Below are 14,309 nucleotides of genomic sequence, written 5' to 3'. Positions count from 1 at the left end.
AATCCCCATTTTCCATTATTCTCCAGTTTAAATAGAAGGGGAAAACCTTGACAATGCTATTTTATTGATTGGAATTGAGCATAACTCCCCCATTTTCATCATCCCAAGGTTTAAATTGAGGGGAAAGCCCGGTTGTCCCTCCTTTATAAGGGTGTGAATTGAGGGAGAAATCCCCCTTTTTCCATCACTGGAGAGACCTGAAGTAAGGAAAACCCCTCTTTTTCCAGTATTTTAGGGGATTCAGAGGAGAGAACCCATTTATTGCTATGGCATCTATTTAAGTAGAGACAAACACTCCCTAGTCTCTCATTTTAAGGGGTTCAATTGAAGGAAGCTCCCCCTTTTTCAGCATTTTAAGAATTTCAATCTGTACTTCAGGGCACTTCTAGCTGTGTACTGGCACCTAATCTCTCACAAGGGAGCGAGCCCAGCACTCACAAAACCTTCCTGCTGCCAGAGAGCCCATTATTTTTTCAGTTTTATTTATAATGAATACATCCCTAATTAGAGACCCCAACAGGAGTTACACCATGTATATTATTACTATTCTTCTCCACCCTCCATAGTCCTGTGACTCAATAGCCACCAATGAACAATTACAGAACTTAACAAGGAATCATGCAACTCATGTGTCTACGCTGCCAAAACAAGAAGCTTTTTTACCCTTTCAGTGGATGCAGCTGTAGTGAAACAGAAGGCATCTACAGAGCCCTTTAGTCACCTGGAATTTAAGGCAGAGCAGCCAAACAGCTGCAGCTCCTCCCAGTGCTTTTATCCCTTCTGGTAAAATTGCCTCCTCCCTTTTCCCGGGCATTGTGGGAACGAGAGGCGGGCCCGGCCAGGGGTATATTAACCCCAGCCCTGGGTAAAAAGAGGCTCATTCTTTCTGTGGGGTTAGTTGGGTTGAGGGTGTCTTTTTATTTCCATGAAGGGGGGGTCATTCAGGTTTTCTCAGCTTTCTTTCAGCAGGTGCTTTTGGCATCTAAAGCAATAGAGGCTTTGAAGACACTGTGAAGAAGATAGCATTGAGTGCATAGTTTGTGATTTTTGGATCGAGTGTTCAAGGTTGTTAAGGTGCTTGGTGCTTTTTGTATTTTTTTTTCCTTTGCCTTGTTTTTCTTAGAAGCACTGCAATTTCCTGAAATTCCAGATTGTGTCAGTATTACACTCCAAATGTTTCAGCAGGTTCATTGTGCTGCAAGAGGGAGCTACCCTGGGTCAGAGATGACATCGGAGATGGAGGCTTCTGATAGGTAAGTTAAAGACTGCAAGTATGAGTGGGAGCGGGAGCAGGGTCCCAGTTAGTAGCTGACTTGTTGGGATTTGGCTTGTATGCCACTACACTGGTGGATTGATTTTGGTTTTCTTTGTCATAGCTGACTAAGAGGCCAACCTGGTGATCCCAGTGCCTTTGGAGATGGCTGAGGTGGACTCCTTTGCATCCAGTGTGGATTCTCATCACCGGTCATCTGAAAGCTAAGTTGGGGGCCAGGGCCTGGAGAAGGGATGATAGCAGGGTAGTGGGTTGGAAATTGCTGGGAGAGATTTAAAAAGTAGTGTAGGGGAAAGGGATGCTCTCCAAGGGGCTTCTTAGGTAAGCTAAAGGGAGTAGCCCTACTTTTGACTGCAACTGTAGGGTGTGCAGCGCAGAGCAGTTCCAGTGTGTGTTGTCTTGTCCGGTGTGTGTTCTGTGTCTTTGGCTTCCCTTGGATCAGATCTCTCTGCCTTTTACCCTTAAGGGGCTCATCATAAGCATTGGCCAATCATCTCTAGCTTCTTGATCTTTCGTACTTCTCGGTAGGATGCCAATATCACTTGTTCTTTTACCAGTGGGCTTGGCCACATCTTGGAATCACATCTTGAAAGCATTGAGTCGCATCTCTTTGGAGGCCTTGTTCCTGGCTGTACTGCCATCCATCCTTTCCAGCCTTGAGCTGTAATGTCCTGGAGCTTGTAAGATTGTCAGGATATGGGAGCATTCTAAATGTGGCCTTGTCTCTCACAGCCATCTTGATCATTGTGACTGACAGTTCTTAGAACAGGTCACTGTTCCAGTCTTTTCTTCTGCTCCTTAGAGCCTCTTTCATCCACCATTGCCATATCATCAGTTGTCTCTTTTGGCGTCGTCCCTGTCCTTGCCATTGTTCTTCTTGCCGAGAGCTTTTTTTATCATCCTCATGTCACACTGCTTGTAGTATAATGTGTTGTTTGAGTTTGTGTCTAGCCTGGAATTGCTCTGCTCTGTAGAGTAGTCTTGGGGGGGGGGGGGGTTAGGTGGAGAAGAAAGGAGACTTTACAGGGAGCCTTTTGCTTTGCTCAGCCGCCTGAGCCACGCCTCGGATGGAGTGACTGTGGCCAGTCTGTGTGGTGTTCAGTGGAGATGTGGGAGTGGTGCAGTGGTGTCTTGCAGTTTCATAGTAGTTTGTCCTAAGGCCGACTACTGTGGGATCCTAGGCAGTTTGCTTTGAGGAATGAGAACTTGGGAGAGGCTAAGCTTTCCCTGTCTGTCTGGGTAACTTTGACAAATAATTCTTTTGCAGAGGGAGAGCATGTAAACCTGATATGAATGGAGGAGACCAGAGGAGCACAGCAGCGAGGTGGGTCAGTGCCTGAAGTCCAAGCTACGGCCTGACTTTGGGCTCTATGTTTACCTCACTGTTGGGATTTTCATTTTGAAGATGCGAAGCACTTGGCACAGCAGGTTATTGGCACCGGGGGGACCATGAGCTGGATGAGTATTGATTCCAGCACAGAACTGGATGCTACTGGAGTTGTTGTATTAGTGATGAAACTATAAGTAGCCTTTGATTTTTTTTTTTTTTTTTGTGTTTTACAGGTGGTCTGCAGCATTCAAATCGCTACTCCAACATGACAGACACCCTTGCAGAAAGAGGTCACAGTCGAGCACTTTCAGGTGGAACCTATCTCGGCAATGCAACCCTTTTGGACACTACATGGGCATGTGCCTTTCCATTTTGTTTTGCCCCTTCTCCCCTGGGAAGGTTGGTCATCATTCAGCTTTTCAGGGGTGGTGTTTCATTTTGGTTATGTTGCAGGGCTGTTCTTTGTCTTTATTTTTAGGAAGTAAACCTGGATATCAGCAGTCAAGGTCAAGTGAGTGAGGTAAGCAGTGACCAGTGGACGCAACCAGTTATTGCTCGGGTGCCAAATTCTGGGGCAGCTCAAAGCATGCATTGTCTGAGCATCCATTTGTGTGTTTTAGGTGGCCCACTTGTATTATGCCTACAGGGGCTGAACCCCCTCATGGACCAGCTGATGGAGCCAGTTTATCACCCTTGAGCTGCCTGTCCCTGTGAGCCTTCCAGAAGTATTACAGGGCTCTGCGATGAAGCCTGTACCTTTTCTGTTTGAAGGTGCCATCTGGGCAGCCTTTGGCAATGGCTGAGGAGTTGTGGAGAGTCGGGGAGGGAGGGAGGAGCGAGGGTCCCCTCAAGTTTCAGCAATGCCACATCACCTTGTCTCCCCTTAACCCAGGGATACCCTGCGACGTCGGCCTCGGAGTGCGGCCCCAGCGTGTGAGCCGAGGACCGGGGCGTTCTCAGGAGCCGGTGAGTAGTGGAATTGTTGGGTTTTGGCTGATGTGCTGCTGAGTTCAGGCACTGATGTTTGGTTTTCTTTATTGTAGTAGACTGAGAGAGAACAGCCCTCTGAGGGCAGGAACTTCCCAGATGATGAGGTGGCCTTGTTTTGCACCTGATGAGGATTTGCATCCCTGGATATCTGAGAGCTAAGTCGAGGGCTACACCTCAGGGAGGGGGATGAGAGTGGGGTGCTGGGTCAGGACTTGGTGGGAGGGATCTTTGAATTAGCTTTGGAGATGGGGATGTCCACGAGAGGGACCCTTAGGCCACGTAAAGGCAAAGTCTCGCTGTTGATCACAATGCTGAGGTGTGCACGGCAGAGCAGTCCTGGTGCGTGTTGTGTCACTTGTCTATTGTGTGTTCTGTGTCTCTATTGTGGGCATCTTGTGTCACATGTCTTTTGCCTTACCCCTTTGAGGGGCTTATCAGAAATGCTGGGCATCATCCTCAGCAGCTCCTTTGCGTTCCTTGGCCCGACGCTGGTACCCTTGAACCTTTGACTTGCAGGCTCGGACATGCATGGGAATCGCATCTCTCTTTAGCACTATTGAGTCAGACACCTTTTACAGTCTTGTTCTGAGCTGTATTGACAGCTGTGCACTGCAACGATCCCTTATAACAGATTAGGACTTGGGAGAATGTGAGGATAGGTAGAGGATTCCAACCGTACGATTCTCGGGCGTCCATCTTTGCGGTTCTTGGCATAAGTCCTTCTGTTAAGGTCTTTTCCTGCCAGAGTTCTTTGAGCTTCATCTAGGTCATGTCATTGGTAATTCTTCTTGCTGAGACTTTCCTTTCCTTGTTGCATCCCCTTGTTTGTCATCTCCTGTGTCACAGGTGTCTGTGTGTTTGGCCTGGGGCTGCTTTGCCCTGCTACATAGTCTGGGTGTAGGTGTAATAGGATAAGTCCTAGGGACTTGACATTTGTAATGTAGGGATTAGTTGGACTCAAGATGGTATTTCTAGATTAACACAAAATGTTTGGAGCTGCTAAGTTATGATGCAGTACTTTGACTTTTGTCATCACTTTCTTTCAGATGCAGATGGATTGAATCTGTGGCAGAGTGCCCCATACCAGGTGAGGTGGTTCCCACAGGAAGGTCAGTCACTGTTTGTCTTTGCACGGCAAGTGTAAATGGTGACTATGTTACAGCTTTGTTCTTCATCTTTATTTGTAGGAAGTAATGCTGAAGATCAGTGGTCAAGGTTGATGGAGCGAGGTGAGCGGTGACTGGTGGCCAGAATGAGTTGTTACTGCTTGGGTATCAGTTTCTGGTGCAGCTCTAAGCATCCGTTTTTGTTTGTGCATTTTAGGTGGTCCACTGGGAAGGTGTCCCGGCCCTGGGGATGCTGGAGGCCAGGTGGGTGCAAGCTTAAGCTGTAGGTGTGGTGTACTTGAGTTGGAGCGGGGAGGCTGTGGTTTCAGTCTCTCAGCATGTTTTTTTGCTTTGCTTCTCTGCAGGTGCTGCTGCTGCCCTGGGCATGCCAAGGGACAGAGGCGAGCAGGTGAGTTGGCATTTAGGTGGGGTGACTGATAGGTGAGAGGTACGTGGCAGCATGCGAAGCGTGTCCCTTTTCGCTTTGCGGGTATCGTCCGGGCCACCTCCGGAGTCGGATGGAGATTTGAGGTGAGCCTGGGCCAGTGGTGCAGAGGGAGCCCAGCCCGTGCATTTATTCTTCTGGAGGGCAATAGTCGCAGTTTCTGTTTTGTTGTCTTAGGTACCACAAGTAGGTGCAGAGCCTAAGTTTGGAAACGGCTGGTGAGCGATGAGCCTCAGCAGTTATGAGGGAGAGAGGCATTGTGCAAGGGGTCACTTCTGGGACATGTCATCACAGTCTGAATTTTGTCATTATTCTCCATCTTTTGCAGCCACCCAAGTGGGCTGTGGGCCATGTATTGACATCCACGGTGCTGAAGCGTTCTTTTCTGTTGAGGATGGATTTCGTCTGCTGGTCTTCAGAGAGCTAAGTGTGGGGACTGTTGGTTGGGAGAAGGCAAAAACCTTTGGAATCACAGGAGGCAATTTGAAGTTAGCTGAGAGGAGAGGGCTGTAGTGGGCCAGGCCCCTTGGAGGTTAAGGGAGAGAGGGTTTCTCTTCAGCATCACTCGAGCCTTTGCCGGGCCGGGCAGTTCCAACCCATCTCCATGTTCTCGTGAGCTTTGCATCATTGGATTTTGAGTCTCGATGTCATTGTCCATCTTTTCACCCGAGGAGCCTGCCTTCGGGTCTGGCACGATTGCCATGGTATAAATTGTGCCTACTCTTCAGTGTAGCCACGCTTTTGAGCACTTTTGAGCATAGCAAGCACGTGGACATCTTGCATCTTGGCCATTTGTGGGTCGGTCATGTTTTGTGATGTCACTTCAGCCTTTGGCAGCAGAATCCTTCTCTAGGGATCCCTTTGTATCAGCTGGCAGTCGTTGCCTCCTTCTCTAGGCCTACTGCACTTCTTGAGCATCCTCTTACCAGCTTTGGCACTAACTTCTCATAAGGAGTTTACCTTTTACTGTCACGTGCTATTGCCATAGAGCCTTCTTTCCTTCGGCGTCATCAGCCTCTGGCTCATCTTGCACTAGCAATCTTGGGTCCATCAGGTAAAACTGCTGGGCAGTTTCAGTTTGTGTCTATGTGATGTGGTCTGTGTCCGTTGTCTTCAGTGTCATAGGGCTTTGTGATGTCTCAGTGCTTTACAGGCATCGTTATGGGCCATATCGGCAGCAGGAGCACTTGCATACTTTCCTGGATCGGGCTTATTCTGGCATCTTTATGGTTTTGCTTTTTGAGACCAGAAGAAGTACACAAGGTGTTCCTATCCATCTTCCTTCTCAGTTTTGGTAGTATCTTTTTTTTCATGTGCCGTTCCCTTGGACTTCTGTATGAAGTGTACTAGACCCTCCTCACTGCAGTAGTTTCGTAGCTTCCGTCGCCTCAAAGCATCCTGGTCTCAAAAATTTATCTTCTGAAGCGTTATCTCAAGTCTTCATGTCATCTTTGCTTATATTTGATGCACTGTGTGTCCATGTGCCACTTATGCTTGGAGCTGCCCTGCCCTGGCACATTCAGTCCTGGCTAGTTTGAACAGTTTTAGAACTCTCCTCTCCTGTCTATGGGCTTTTGGGTAGAAAGTTTATGGGGCTGGTGTGGGGATAACTCCTAGCTGTCAGCTACTTGCAGACTGCCTCATGCTGTCTTGCAGGTCCCTGAGGCAAATTTTGATCCCTATGGTCACTGATGCTACCAATTTTCCCAGGATCTACTGTTCCACATCAAGGAGCAGCAGATGGAAGAAGATGTTAAAGCATCTTCTTTAGGGGGGAGTGTTTCTAGTAAGAGCTGCAGTCAGCGTGTAAACTGAAGAAGGGGTGTCTGAGAGTGTGTCTGTCTGTGTGTGTTGACTGGCTCTAACCTTATATGTGTGTTGTTTTTTGCCTTTCAGGTTCTTCAGTTCATTTTAAAATTTAGAATATGAAGCACCCAGCTGGTCCTGCCCATGCTGTGGGGTCAGTCAGAGGGACACAGGGTTCCTCTTCTCCTTTGTGCTGGGATGAACTGCCTAGGGAATACCATTTCTGACAGCCCAGTCCTACCTGTGTCCTTTGGACAAGGGCAGAGGTGAAGAGGCGACTGCCAGAGTTCCTTGGGGATGATGGAGTTGTGGTGTTTGGCTGTGCCCAGAGGGGCAGGTTGGGCATTATTTGTGTGTCTGAGGACTGGGGAGCCGAGCTCTCAGTGCATTCCCAGCTCTCCCAGGGGTGGGAGCTGGTGCAGGGCTGGGTGACAGCCTCTGGTCGGGCTCGGGGCAGGCCCTGGCCCCGGCACAGACACGCTGGGGTGGTTTGGGGACGCTTGGGGAGCAATGGGAGGAAAATGAGGGATGGTGCTGGGCGGAGCGATCGGCCTGTGCTCGTGTCAGCGCAGCCGTGCAGGGCACTGGGATCTGGGTAAAACTCCAGCTCTCCTGGTGTTCAGGGATGCAAGGTCTGAGGGACTGGATTTACCTAGGGCTTTTCAGGAACAAGGGGAAATGTGGTGCCAGAGCTGTGCCCTATCAGGTTGTGTTTCCCTTTGGGGACAGGGAGTCTCTGGGCTGAGGTGAGATTGCTGTGTGAGTGGCAGGGAACAGGGAGCTCAGAATTGCAGGCACTGATGGAATAATTGTCTTAGGTCTGTTTGGTTTGTGTTGGTGAAAACTGGGATTTGGGCTGGAGAGGTGCTCTTGGGAACAATGGATAGAGTACATTTGCTCCATGGATGTGTCAGGAAGGACAGGGAAGGGGAGTATTTATAACCTGTTCTCAGTATTTCATGCAAATTTGGGGTGGAGCAGCAATGCAGGTGGGTGGGTTTGGCCTGGGCCTGTCAGGACTAACCACAAAGAATCCAGCCAAGCCCCTGACCCCTTAAGGCATCTGTGAAACACTTCCACAGCAACCCAAGTCAGAAATCCAGTGATTAGGGAGGTAAAATTATAGGTAATTGCCTATGATCTGTGGGGAATTTCCTTTGGAATTATCAATCAAGGCAGGGCCTATCTTTCAGCTCTTTTCCTGGTGTGCGGTTTGCTCTCTGGTTTAAATGAGTTTGTGTGCTCCTGTTAACAAGCAGTGTGTTTTCACCCTGAAATTTGGGGTGATAGTCTTTCTTTAGCGTTTTTCCCACAACTGAATCATCCCTTCCATGAGTAGTCCATGTTGTTCTACACAGCTGCTTTGGCCGTGGGTCAGAGAGAGAGAAGGGAAATGACTTTTTAGGGCATTGAAATTTCTCCAGGCAGGAGTGGGAGGTCGTCTTCCCCCTCCCCAGAGCCCTGCAGGTGCATGGGAGTAGCTCAGTGCCAGCGCAGCTCTCTGAGCAATAACAACGCTTGGGAGGTTTGAGTGTTGATAGCAGCTCTCCTGTCTCCTGGTAGCAGTCCTAGGCAGAGGAGGGGAAAAAAGGAACTTGTGTTATTCATGGAAAACTTTCTGCTGTTTCTTGTGCAGTGTTTTAGATCTTTGTATGATTTACTATCCAGTGTCTGTAGGTAGAGAATGACTTATTGGAGGTAAAAATTGAGATAATCACTAATGGAAATGGTAGGGAAAACTTTTGAAGTGAACTTGAGGTGACCTGTAATGGAGAGCATGAAGATTTTGAAGTAAACTATAGCAATCAGTTGTGCACAGGTAGGGAAACCTTTGGGGGTAAAATACAAGGTCACCTCTAGGTGAGGGAATGAACACTTGTTGAGGTAAACTGAGTGAATCAGTTGTGGAAGTATTAGTAAATTCTGGGGGTGAAACTTGATGTAACCTCCATGGTAGAAAATAAATCAATCTTTTGAGGTAAAAAGGAAGTAATCAGTGTTGGAGAGGCAGGGAGATTGAGAGTAAACTTGAGTCTGTAGTCCAGAGAATGAACATACTGAAGTTAAATGGAGGTAGTAACTTGCAGACAGGGAAAAAATGTGGGGGTCAAGTCTGAGGTAATCTCTAGGGGAGACAACATTTTTGAGGTAAACTGAGGCAGTCACTAGGTGACAGGTTGGACAAGTTTTGGGGGGTAGAAATTAAAATGACCTGTTGGGCAGAGAATGGACATACTGAGGTGAATATCAGGTAATAAGTAGTGGACAAGTAGCAATAATTTTGGAGGTGAAAGCTGGGGTGATGTGTGGCAGGGAGAGCGTACATCCTGAGGTAAAGTGAGACAGTACTGGAAAGATAGTGAAATATTTCAGGGTAAAACTTGATGAAATCTCCAGGATAGAAAGAGAATATTTATAGGTCAAAAAGAGTAAATAGTTAGTGGGCAGGTAGGGAAAATACTGGGGGTAAAACCTGAGGTTATCTCTAGGGGGAGAGAATGAACGTAGTGAGGTAAAAATCAGGCAATGACTAGTGAATGTTAGGGCAATTTTGGGGGGGTAAAACTGGAGCTAATCTCCAGAGTAGTGAATGAATACTTTCTTGTAAAAAAGAAGAAATCAGAAGTGCACAGACAGGGACAGCTTGGAGGGAAAATCTGAAGCAATCCCCAGGGAAGAGAATGAACAGCATGAGGTAAACTGAGGTAGTCACTTGCAGAGACACAGTGAAAATTTTGGGGATAGACACTGAGACATTCTGGAGGACAGAGAAAATTACTTTTGGGGGTAAAAATGGGATGATGGGTAGGGCAAAGCTTGTGGGAAAAACTTGAAATAATCTGTAGGAAAGAGCATGAGCATTTTGATGGAAAAATGAGATATTTATTCTTTGCTTCCCTTTGGGATAACTTAATCTGCACCCTTCCATGAGCAATTCCTTGGCTTCTCCTGGAGAAAACCCCCATGGCAGAGGCAGTGTGCAAAGGAGCCCAGAGCTGTGCTTGGAGCAGAGAGTGCTGAGAGCTGCGTGTGCCTCTGCTGCCCCAGGCTGGCAATATCCCCATGGAACAGACTGGGCAAATGGCATTAGAGGGAGCACAATCCCTTCCTGGAAGAGGTTTTCTCCTGTGCAGATCAGGCACAGGGCAGGAAGGGAACTTTGGAGATCAGCTGCTTTCCCCCAGAAAGCATCACTCACACCAGCATGGATGACATGACCTGTGCCCACTGCTCACCATGCACCTGGCCAGAATCAAGAGCAAAGGTGGGTTTGGGTGTGAGCACTTGAAAGAACTTTGAAAGAGAAGCAATCACCTTTTGCTGCTTTTTTCTTTCTTGCAGATGCTGGGATTGCCTCTGGGCACATGTGCTGAGCTCTCCCTGCAGGGAACTGTCAGCCCTGAATGCCTGTGCAATAACTGCAGCTGCCCAGGCAGACACAGGAAACTATTCCACACATGAAATTGCCATGACCCAAGGCACTCCTGGAGAGAGAGTGTAGAGAGTTAGAGCACTGATCCTGCTCCCTGCTTTCCCAGTAGTGCATGAACATGATTTCATCCTGATCCTGAGAGCTCCAAGGACAGTAACAACTGAGGTGCCACTGATGCTGCCACTTTCTGATGGGCCTGGCCCAGAACCATAGCCCAGCAGGGGTCTGTGGGAGCAGTTCAGTTCCCCCTCCCTTCCTGCACTCTGGGCAGTTCCAGGAGCCATCTGATCCCTTTCTGAGGTTGCCACCACAGCCTAAGCTCCCCCCCCCCCCCCCCCCCCCCCCCACTGGGCCATGATGGCATCTGCGTTCCCAGAGCCAGCGAACGGCTCCGGCCCTCGCACCACTGCTGCACATCAGGCCCGGCCAGGGGAGCTGAAATAAAGCCTGGAACTCTCAAGGGTAAACTGGCACCACAACCACAAACCTCCCTCAGTTGAGAGTAAAGAGGTGTCCCTGTATTTACACATGTCCAGGAACAATACTCCTCTAGAGCAGGCGTGGATTTACTTTTTTATCAGTTGAACTGGCACTGCTGCCACCTGATGCCATTAAATTCTCCATCCCCACAATCCCTGGTTCCCCTTGGCTGTGGGGTTTTTGCTGTCCCACAGTGAGTTAGGAGGGATCTCTGGCCAGCCTTGTTGCCCAAGAGCATTCAAAATCCTAATCCTCACTTCTCTGACTACTGAATACCTTAAACGCCACTCTGCGTTGTGCAAAAAAGTGCCTTGGTCCCACTGGGAACTGCACATCTCTAACAGCTGTTCTCAGTTATTCCAACTGAGTAAAATAATTATTAAGGAAAAGAGGAACCAGTTAAACCTAACAGCTTTTGCCTGATGTTTTCCTCAGGAATGAGTTAGGAGCTCAGTAGCAAGGCCCTCAGACAGGCACAGTGTCTGATATAAACTATATCTGTGCACACATAAAAAATAGGTTATATATAAATAGATAGCTATATGCCCTAATATATAATACATATTTATATTACAGAGTTATGTAAGGCATAAATATCTGCCCTACATATAACCAAAAATATTTATCACCAACTACCTCTAAATTACCCCCTGACCCCTGATGCTAGGAATGTAACATTTTTAGGGATCCTAAAATCAAACATATGCAGGAAAGTAAACCATGATTTTATGCCATTAATTCCAAGATGTTTTCCTGGATGTGTGCTGCTGCGTCTGTTTTTCTGTAAGATCTTGTGCCTTATCCCTGAAGTGCACTCAGAATTGTCAGGATCATGAAATCCATTTGGGATTTTACTGTTGCTGCAGTATCCAGTGAGATGAGTTTTTTCAAAATTATTTCTCTTGGACCGAGCACATCTCCTCAAGTTCCTTCTCACTTTCTGCATCCTGGAAATGCAAAAAGGGAAAAGATCAATGTACAGCTCAAGTGAAACAAATAAAAAGCATCATTTCCCTTCTTTCTCTCCAACCCCAAATCAGTTTTTAAGCATATCATGGAATCCTGGAATGGTTTGGGTTGGAAGGAGTCTTGAAGCTCATCCAGTTCCACTCGCTTCCACTGGGCCAGGCTGCTCCAAGCCCCGTCCAAGCGTGAGTCTGAAAAACCCCAAACAAGTCCCAGATCTAGACAGCCCACTGGAAGAAAACCCAAAATTAATTAGAGCAGCAGAGCCTGGCTTCAGTCTGGCACTTCTCCTTGACAGCACACAGAGCTGAACGGAGTGGTCAGGGCACACTCGAGGGCAAACTGGGAGAAATCACGGCGGGCTCTGGACAATGTCCTGGCTGGGCGGGATCTGCCCTGGGATGGAGACCCAGCGCCGTCGCGCTCGCCCCCCCTCCGGCCCCAGGGTGGGTCGGTCCCCGCAGCGCGCGCCCCTTCGGCCGGGCTCGCCCACTCTCCGTGAAGAGGGGCGGGAGAGGGGGCTAAGCAGAAGCTGCGGAGACAGGATCCCCTCATGCCGCTTCTCACCGTTGAAGTCCCCGGTGTCGGCCACCACCGTGGTGTGGTGCTTGAGCTGGTCCAGCGCCGACTCCACCTTCTGCCGCTTCACGGGGGACACCGACACGTCCGCGGCTCCGGGGGACTCGCGCGCCCAGGAGGGACGGTACGTGCCCGAAGGCCACCGGCCCGCGCGCTCCCGCCGCCCGCCGCCAATCCCAGCCTGGCTGGGCGGCAGCGGCCAATCAGGAGCGCGGACAGGAGACGGACGAGGCCGCGGGAGGGAGAGCGATTCTGATTGGCTGGTTCGTGAGGGCCGGGCGGGGGTTCGCCTTGGCGACCGTGACGCCGCCATCGTCCCCGACGGAGCGTATCGGGGGAGTCTCCTGGCCCCGAGATCTCTCGGGCCCGGAACCTCCTGTCCCCGGAGTCTCCGTGTCGCCAGAACCCCCGGCAGTCTTCCCCGCGGCCGGTACGGCGCCCGACCCGCCCCTGAGCCACCCGTCCCTCGTGGCCGCGCGGGGCCCGGGCGCGGCCGGTGCCGCAAGGTGGCGGCGGGCAGCCCCTGAGGGAGGCGGCCGTGAGGGAAGGCTCGGGGCCGCGTCGGTGGTGCCCCGCTGCAGGAGCTGAGCGCTCTGGGCTCCCTTCCCCGCCGTTGTGGCAAGGTTCGAAATGGTTTATCGAGTGCAGCTCCAGGCGCTGAGAGAGCCCTCGGCCCAGTAAGGCAGGTGTTTTGGGCTCGTGGTTCGCCTGAACTTTATTTAGGCTGTAAAAGAGGTGATCTTGTTAGTGTGGGCCCACTTGGAAATTGTACTCTCCAAAACATCTACAGAAGGAATTACCAGTTATTTCAGCTGGGTAATTTAATTGTTAAGGAAAAGAGAAGACAAACTTTTGCTTCTGGAAACAGGATGGCTCTTGGCTGGAAATGTTGGAGAATCCGTGTAACAGGCTCCTAGTCATGGGGTTATGCTGTTCCCTCTTTCTGTATGGTTCCACTTGGGACAGCTGCCACAGTCGTTCCCCTTCCAGAGAGGCAAGAATGTGCTTTTGTGCAGCCTTCTCATGCTTTGCCCCTATTCTTAAGACACAGCTATCCAGGCCGTAACATCCTTCCTGTTGAATGTCAGTCCCCAAACCCAAAAGGAAATGTGTGGTTTCAGACATTCTGCTGAGTTTCTGAGACTCTCAGTGACAAAGCATTATGAAAACCCAGTGAAAGAGACGGAGATGGAGTTATAACTTAACTATTTTAATAAATCTTGTACAGTGCATGGTTATATCATTGTCTCCTTCGCTCAGTTACATCAATGTACAGTACTTTATAGCAGTGTCTGCAGGCAGTACAAACAGAACAGATGCACAGCTCAGTCGCGTGGAAATTTGTAAAAGTGGCCTCTGCAATAAGGTCTACTGAGCTATTTGTTTTAGGAAGTGCTCCTGTGGCTCCCGGCTTTACAGAGCTGTCATGTACACTCCTGTTAAAATCCCAGATAACTGTAATTCCCTGTGATTTGCTTTCCTCTACACCCCAGGACTAGAAGATGGTGTGTTTCCTAGCTCAACATTCGTTTTTATTTTCATTTTAGAAACTTTTTCGCCTCCCGTGCTTGCCATCCTGCCTCCCATCTCCACCCTAATCCGGAGCCAGGGCTTCTCAGGAGGATTGTCCTCTTCATCCCTCCCTGACAAGGTGAGTGCCCTTCTCAGATCCTAGCAGGGCTGTGACTAAACCCAGGATCCTCCCCTGCCTGCACCCTAATTCTGCTGGTGAGAGCAGTGTCCTGTTTCAAATGAAGAAAACAGATTATCCATTGGAGACGCTTAAGAATGAAGCCAAAACTAAGGTGCACTGGTGTTCTCAGTTTTAGACATGAGCTCCCCAGATGCTGTTTTAAAGCTTTTTCCATTAAATGTGCAATGACAGGCACAAATTTGGACGA

This window comes from Coloeus monedula, assembly GCF_965178545.1.
Source record: "Coloeus monedula genome assembly, contig: HAP1_SCAFFOLD_410, whole genome shotgun sequence".
Lineage (NCBI taxonomy): Eukaryota > Metazoa > Chordata > Aves > Passeriformes > Corvidae > Coloeus > Coloeus monedula.
Note: the sequence above shows the minus strand (reverse complement) of the source record.